Source organism: Hetaerina americana, unplaced genomic scaffold (assembly GCF_022747635.1).
Source record: "Hetaerina americana unplaced genomic scaffold, ioHetAmer1.1.p SCAF_11, whole genome shotgun sequence".
Lineage (NCBI taxonomy): Eukaryota > Metazoa > Arthropoda > Insecta > Odonata > Calopterygidae > Hetaerina > Hetaerina americana.
In genome coordinates this window covers 41,977,219-41,984,718 of record NW_027286181.1, presented here as the reverse complement: position 1 = coordinate 41,984,718, position 7,500 = coordinate 41,977,219, and the positions used below count along the sequence as shown (strand labels likewise).

The 7,500-nt window shown below is 37.7% G+C and overlaps 1 protein-coding gene across 1 annotated transcript in view; it reads right to left on the bottom strand.

Moving 5' to 3' along the window:
- Window positions 1–7,500, bottom strand: part of LOC139700865 (acid sphingomyelinase-like phosphodiesterase 3b) — a 505,549-nt gene that overhangs the window by 430,704 nt on the left and 67,345 nt on the right. The window contains exon 2 of the mRNA XM_071599300.1: window positions 3,626–3,671. The gene's annotated coding sequence lies outside the window, so the exon portion shown is untranslated. The remainder of the gene's footprint in view (window positions 1–3,625; window positions 3,672–7,500) is intronic.

The window sequence follows — 7,500 nt, the reverse complement described above, 5'->3', positions numbered from 1 at the left end:
GCAGAATTCTTCAAACTGTTATACTTTTCCGTAAGCCACAACTCAAATCCTGGGCCTAATTACTCTGCGTTTATCCTCTGAATCTATCTTTGGTTATGATAAAAAAAAATTTATTTCTTTCTTTCCGTACATAAAGTTAGATTAAGATTAGGAAACCTTTTTCGTGGTATCACGAAAAATATTTATACCGGTACAATAAATGGCTTTCTATAATTGACCAAGAGAGCATATATTTATCATGCATACATGCATGTGGTCTTTTTAATCGATCAAGGCCCCATAATGAAAGTTTTTTTTCATTGCACCCAAAAACGTTCTCCGAATCTAAAACAGTAAAAATAGAAAAACATCATAGGAGCAGATTTCCTAAATTAAACTTCCCCATGGGGAAAATGATATAGTATACTTGGAATCCAAATCGATAAGAACCTTATTTGAGCCATAGCACCCAAAATAACATCATTTGTATATCAATATTGGATATCTAAGAAAAACAGTCAAGTCACGCCTCAGAGACAAAAATACAGTCATCAGTCGAAATTTCGGTTTGATAGGCGAGAGAGTGGAAAACACCTTGGATCATTCCCTACGGTATGTGAAATTTACAGTTTAGGATAGGGGGATAGCATCTCTTCGTTTATATTTTGTGATTTCTCACTAAGATCCGGTACTGAAAATATCGGACGACTTGAATGGGGGTTTCTAGCGACGTCACTCATATTTTAACCCGAACTCTTTAAAATCCCGAAAGCCCTACTTCCCAAGTAAACTCGCCCCCCCTCCCTCCGTAGAAATACGCTCCTTCATGAATCCACGTTTCTAGCGAAACAGCACTCCTGTGATAATACATGCCTACATATAATTAAAGCTAAGCTGATGATTTACCGTGTCATTATCCTTAATATAAAATAGAAACTAACTTCAATCAGGAAATCGACATGGTGGGAAAATGAACTTACTACTGCAAAAAATGCAATTCTCCGGAAAAAGATACCATTTACGAGGTGAATACTGAGAACCAAGATTACTATCGACTCACATGAAAGCGTACCAAAGTTTGCATATTTGAATGACGAAATATGAATTATTCAATACATTCACAATAATATTCCTGAGAACAATCCACCGCTACGATCCAAGGAACGGTTTGTAGCAGTACAACAACCTGACCTGTTCCTTACCGATACCTCAATTCCTTCATCGCCTCCTTCTTCGATCACTTGCTCCATCCAATTGATCCTTCGTCCACCTCTTCCCTTTCATGGTTATTGGCTATCTATATTCCTCTTTGATTGAATAATACGCCTCTGAATGTGCCAATTCATTTTCCTCTTCTTCCTTTCAGTGTCTTACGTAGACATCGCTCATCGCCCACTCTTGGAAGAACGTCTTCATTAGTCACGCGGACTAACCACTTTCATTATTCATTTGTCACGCAACGCTTGGAATGAATTTCTTTGAAGAAATTCAATAAAGGTAAAAACATTTGACTGGCATATTTTTTTACAGACCCAATATAATTATAAAATTTAGCCGCTCATGTTATTTGGTTTCATCCTGGTTAATAATGGTGCTCCCAAATTATCCCTCGGTACATCACATTGCCTTTCTACCTCAGAGCCGGCTGGCCTAAAATTATTATCATAGAGCTCCTCTACATATTCTTTCCACCTACTTTAAGTCTCTTTACCCTCCATTTATGATTTCAATGGATTATCACACTGGTTGGCATAATCGTTCTTGCTACAGCCTTACTATTCTCTTCATTAATAACGCTTTTACTTTCCACTCTCTAAGAAATCCCTTCACAACCCCGCACTGCTCATTACCCCGCGTATAATTGGCTCTATTTGTTTCTCGATTAACTTTAATCTTTATTTATCTCTTCTTCTACTGAACTCTGCGTTTACGTTTTCCTCTTTTCTTTCCCTATATCACCCCTCCTGTAATTGCTGGATTGTTTTAATTCCTTGTGCTTAAGGAACTGTGGATACTTCATAGCAAATGTGAGTGGACCTTCCAGGTCTCCCCACCCTTTCCCCACTGTTCCAAGTCCATTATACTCCTATTTTTATTCATGCTTTCTTCCAATTCTTTTTACTTTGATTAAAGCTTCAACAATCCATTTAAGTACTCGCTTTACCTTCTTAATCCTATTGATTTTAAATTGCATTTCATAACAACTGAATTGCAATCTAAATATGTACTAGGAAATTATACGTTTTGATAACGTTATTCGTACAACTACACATAACCTGTATGCAATTTAACTAGTATCTACCCTTCACTCCAAATATTTACCATATTTACCATATTTGCATGTTTTTTTAACTAGGCATCATTTACTATCAAACTAGCTTCTTCTCCGCGAGCATTCCTTCTTCCTAAACTGTAAATTCCTAACTTACTTCCATCACTTCCTTGGCCTACACGTTCTTACTTCGTCCCAATGGTCCGTTTTTCTGAGAGACTACATCCTATTCACATTCCGCGTTACCTCTTCTAAGGGAGCATTCTAATTATCCACTTCTTCCTCATCGTGATTAATTGTACACTTGATACACCATATTGGTCATGTCAGCTATGATCTCGACCAATGATGCTCATATGCTCTATTAATATTCATAACCATAAACCCGCTTCCCATTCAGAAGTACGGCTACTCCAAGCTATAATTCCCCTCCCAACGCAAAGAATTACTGAATAACCATCTCCCAACAATTCCCGATGTCTGTCTATGTCTTATAAACCTTACATGTTTTTGCTTTCTTTTTGCACTTTTTCCATGCTATCTATAATATTCTCTCCTTAAAATCGTTCTAACATTCTAGGCTACGAGAAATTTATTAAAGTAGTGAATTCACGTCACTTTCTACATTTCCACCCCCGTCAATCAGGTTTCATTTAATGACGACTGTAGAGGTTTTTCCTGTGTCTCTACCGGGAACGATGCCCAGTAAAGTGGGCCGGGTCCTGTATTTACCAGGATTCATTATCCATTCACTAGTGTCTATAATATTTTCACCTGCAAAATAATTTTTGCAGTTCCTAGTGTTCTATTTCAATATTGTTTAAAACGTGTCAATGACACTAAAATGGCCACCGCGCTGGGATCAAAAGGCTTTTTAGCCACTTCACTGAGTGAAATACGCTGCTTGGACTTCGTCTGGATCCTATATGGTATGGGTAAATCTCAAAGAATCAGTTATCCTTACATCAGTCAGTAGAGCCCTATTGATTAGTGAAACGGGCAAGCCTGTCCACTATCTCGAGCTCGTAATCTAATGAGGGGGACTTGATAGCAGGGTTCAGAATCGTTATCGTTCGTACTCTCGCAAAATTGCAGGTTGCAGTCACAGAAAAAATGAAAATTTTTGCATATCTCAAATGTATTTTACTTAGAATTATTTCGGTATACACACTCTCACTGTGCCAAAAATTTCCTCTGCCACAATATTCCTCTCCCCTATGCTCGCAGCGCTGGGAGGGGGGGAATTCAAAAGATACCCACGCTCAAGGCAAAAAACGCTAGGAAAACTTCCGATCCAAACTGATCCTATAATTTACTTACAGAGAATGCATACAAGTTATTTATCAAATTTACAAGCAGTTAGTTATAGCTTACCTGATGATCAACAGTTGGGGTGCCGATTTACGTTAGCATGAACAACCTGTAAATTGAAAAAAGAAAATTTAAGTTTTTCAGAAAAATTGAAATATAAAACAGTAAATTAGAACTTTTTTAGTCTTAATCGCCTTTGACATATTTATAAATGGTAATAACCCATTCAACAATACATCATATTTTTGTATTATCAAATAATTTCTATAAAATTAAATTACGTTTAATAATATATTAAATAACAATACTGAAGAAATACCGACCGTATGCAGTCACCCGATGAAGTAATTTTACGTGATAAATTTTTCGGTGTGGAGTTGATAAGAAAGTAAAATTTATGCATAACCTGGCTCAACCCGTAACTCAAAAGTTCTTTAACCTGATAACCAAGCAGTGTGAAATCGCCAGTGGCTCACCAAATTCAAAATTCAGACATCGGAGCTCTAATCTCCTCTAATGCGAAAAATGTCCATATATATAGTCCATGAAAATGTTCCTCTTCTGATACTAATGTATTAAAATATTGTTGTCAAACATAATTAAAGCTAAATTTATACTTTACTGTACCAAATGAGGAGAAGGGGAAATAACTCGAGTAGTTGTAAAATGTGATCACTGCATTATCTGTGTTAATGACTATGCAGCTTCTTTCAATCCATTTCCTCTCATTTTAAGAAACAATTTAGGCCTGAACATTTTTGGAATCCATCAATCCAAGTGTAAATTCTTTCGCAATGATTCATCAGAACTAAATTAATGAAGTTGTTGACAGTCAAATTATAATGGCACAACAATACATTCGCTAACTAAATTAATAATTGTATTACAAAATCATTTTTTCTAGACACTTGTGCAAATTTCAAGTAATAAAACTCTGCCAATATTATTCGCAGTAAAAATACTATTACTTTTCGCATTGTTACTTATAATGTTACCCTTTTAAAATATAACCTTTATGTGCTCTACGTCATACAGTACGTTTCACTACTTTCTAAATATCACTTTCGTTTCTATATTAATAAAGATCAGGATTTTTTTGACTATATAGCTACATATTTCAAGCTATTAGAATAATAATTTTTATTATGTGATTTTTATTTATTTGAAATTGATTCATCCTTCAACGAATGCGCTCAAAGGTGCAATAAATACAGTTATCAATCAGATTGAAGGCATTATTGTTAACCACTTCACAAGGCTTGAAATAAGATTTTTCCAAGAACACTGTGGTCACGTTGTTCCCAGTTTTCTACTTCCATAGCATCTAGAAACATTAACCGAGGCTTAATAGATGTCTAATCCTAAACACCGCACATGATATTCCTTCGAGTGAGAGGTACGCATAGAGATTTCAAAATCTGAAGGCAGGGCACGGAAATATAGGCGGTAATTCACATCGCATCGTCGAAAGATTTCCTCAACGCGAGAACGTACTTAGCCGGCTTTTATGTTACCCTTTTGAAGGATAACATCGTTCCTCCGGGAGGTGGGGAAGGGGGCACACCTAATGGAGGAAAGTTTCGAGATATTACGGGTGATACCCGTTTAATGGGGCAGACGCCGAGCTCATTGTTGAGGTTGCTAACGACGCTCAAAATAGCATTATGGCGTCGGATTCACGGGTGTGGAGGGATGGGGGAGGATGAAGAGGAGCATAAGGTGTCGTTGTGGGCACGTTCCTTGCTTCCGAGGGAATGAATGGAGGAGGGGAGTTTGGGAGGAGGGACTGCAAGAATAGGGTGGTAAGAATGTGGCGAGCGGTACCGGAATGATGCGCGCGCGTGGGTGTACGTGTGTGTGTGTAGGTGCTTGAGTGTGGGTGTGGTGTACGCCCGGACGGCACTGAAAAGGCCGATGATGAATCGACCGAGGATTCTTTTGAGGAGAAAAAGTTTTCCTCGGTGGTTTTGAGAGCTCTTGCGAGAGGGGGAGGGACAGGTGGTTATGTGGGGACGTGAAGAGAAGGTTATGTTCCCGGGATGAGAAGTGAATGAGGTGAGGGAAGGAGGCGGTAAGATGAGGTTGTGGAAAAAAAAATTATGTAGCCCACAGATGCGTTATCGGACCGATAAATTTTTCGTTGTAATAAATTCGCCCTTTCCCAATGTTTGGGTTAACTGTGGCAGCGTTTAGCTTTCAATGGAGCGTGGGGAATCGATTTTCTTTTGTTCTTCCCCCATTCCCTTTCGGCTTGCCACTTCGTCTGGTTTGACGTTTGCGCATGCAGTGCTTATCGGGTAACCTCGCTAACCTCCAGTGTATGAAATAGATTTGGCATGGATGCCGGGGACATTATGGCTTAATCCATGGTTAGTTTATGCATTAAAGATGTTCCGTCGACTAACATAACAGCTCCGATCGCTTTCATTCGGGACTGATTTTCCGATTCAGGGTCTGAAGATCACCCAGAGGTCGGCAGCGGCCTTAGCACCAAAACATTTTCCTAGCAAAAGATAAATTTTTAAATCTAAACCAAAGTGTTTCAATAGCCCAATAATCATTGACGTCAAAGTGGTTTCAAAAATCTAAACCAATACAAGTCAGTTATTGATAAATAGGGAGCTCAATATAGTAAAATTATCCTTAACGACGCACATCCTAGGCGTATTTACTATATATCATACAAAATAGATAGCGATAAGCATTATTTTTTATTCGTCAAGTTAAAATAAAGGTCCATAATTTTCACACGGGAAAACACCTTAGCACTTAAGCCACGTTTAGCGGTTTTCCTTTCATCGTTTGCTCATATAAGAGTGACAACAACATCTCCATGAGGCCACAGAGTAGGATTACTCCGCGAATGACTACTGCGTACATACCTAAAATCTAATGGAACATACGTCTGTTTAATATTCACATTTGGATAATCAAACGTTTTACGATTAAAATTTTTCCAAGGTGGCTTTTGAATCGATTAATCGGAATTTCTTCTCAATTTTAAAACTGTTTACAAAAGGGAATTTGTATTTATTCTAGTTTTGCTCTCAGAATGTGCTTCCGCAGAATAAGCAAAGCTAAAGTCTAATATAGAAAACAAAAGGCTTCATATGCTAAATGGCCAGGAGGGCAGCATTCGTGACGACGGGCTAAGTTCAAACGAAGGCCATCAGAGAGCTAGTGCCTTGATTGGCAGACTGAAAGGTCGTAGCACTATTTGCCAAAAAAACTAACCCTCTTGACTGTACAAACACACCTTTCCCGAGAGTCTGTTCGACTCTCACCAATGGTTGTTGAAATATACGTAGCACGAACGGCCTTTCATCTTCCGTGCATCAGGATGATCGATCGTTGATTACCATTCAAGGATGACGCATTTCACTATCAATTGCTAACGGAGAAAAGGAGTGCCTCTCATCCAGATCAGAGAAAGCCTGTTCAATGTGGAAAGTGGAAGTGCACGCAGTAGTGAAACGTTACAGTGAGCCAGTTCCAAAAAATCTTATCATTTTTTATGACAATGAAAGATGATTAATTTTACCGTTAAGACTGAAAATCTAAATCACAGTATTCCAAAACGTATGAATTATACATTGAATATGCCATGAGTCCGAGTGTGGTAAACTTAAATGTTTTTTTTTCTAGCCGACCTCGTCAGTAAGGTTTATTAATGCCTGATAGCATAATGGTCGCGATTTGATTTCCGTATCGGACATGGGCATTAGGTTATCCTATAATTAATGACTTTGTTATAGAGAGAACGATGTTACCTAATGTTTGAAACAAACTGAAATCCATCACTTCCGAATTTATAATATCGACATTTACTAGCATCCTACTAAAATAAATTGATTCTAATTAACCCTAAAATATTATAATAAAGCGTCCAAATATAAATAAATTATTACATTTAAAATATTTAAAAGTTCCTTTCAAAA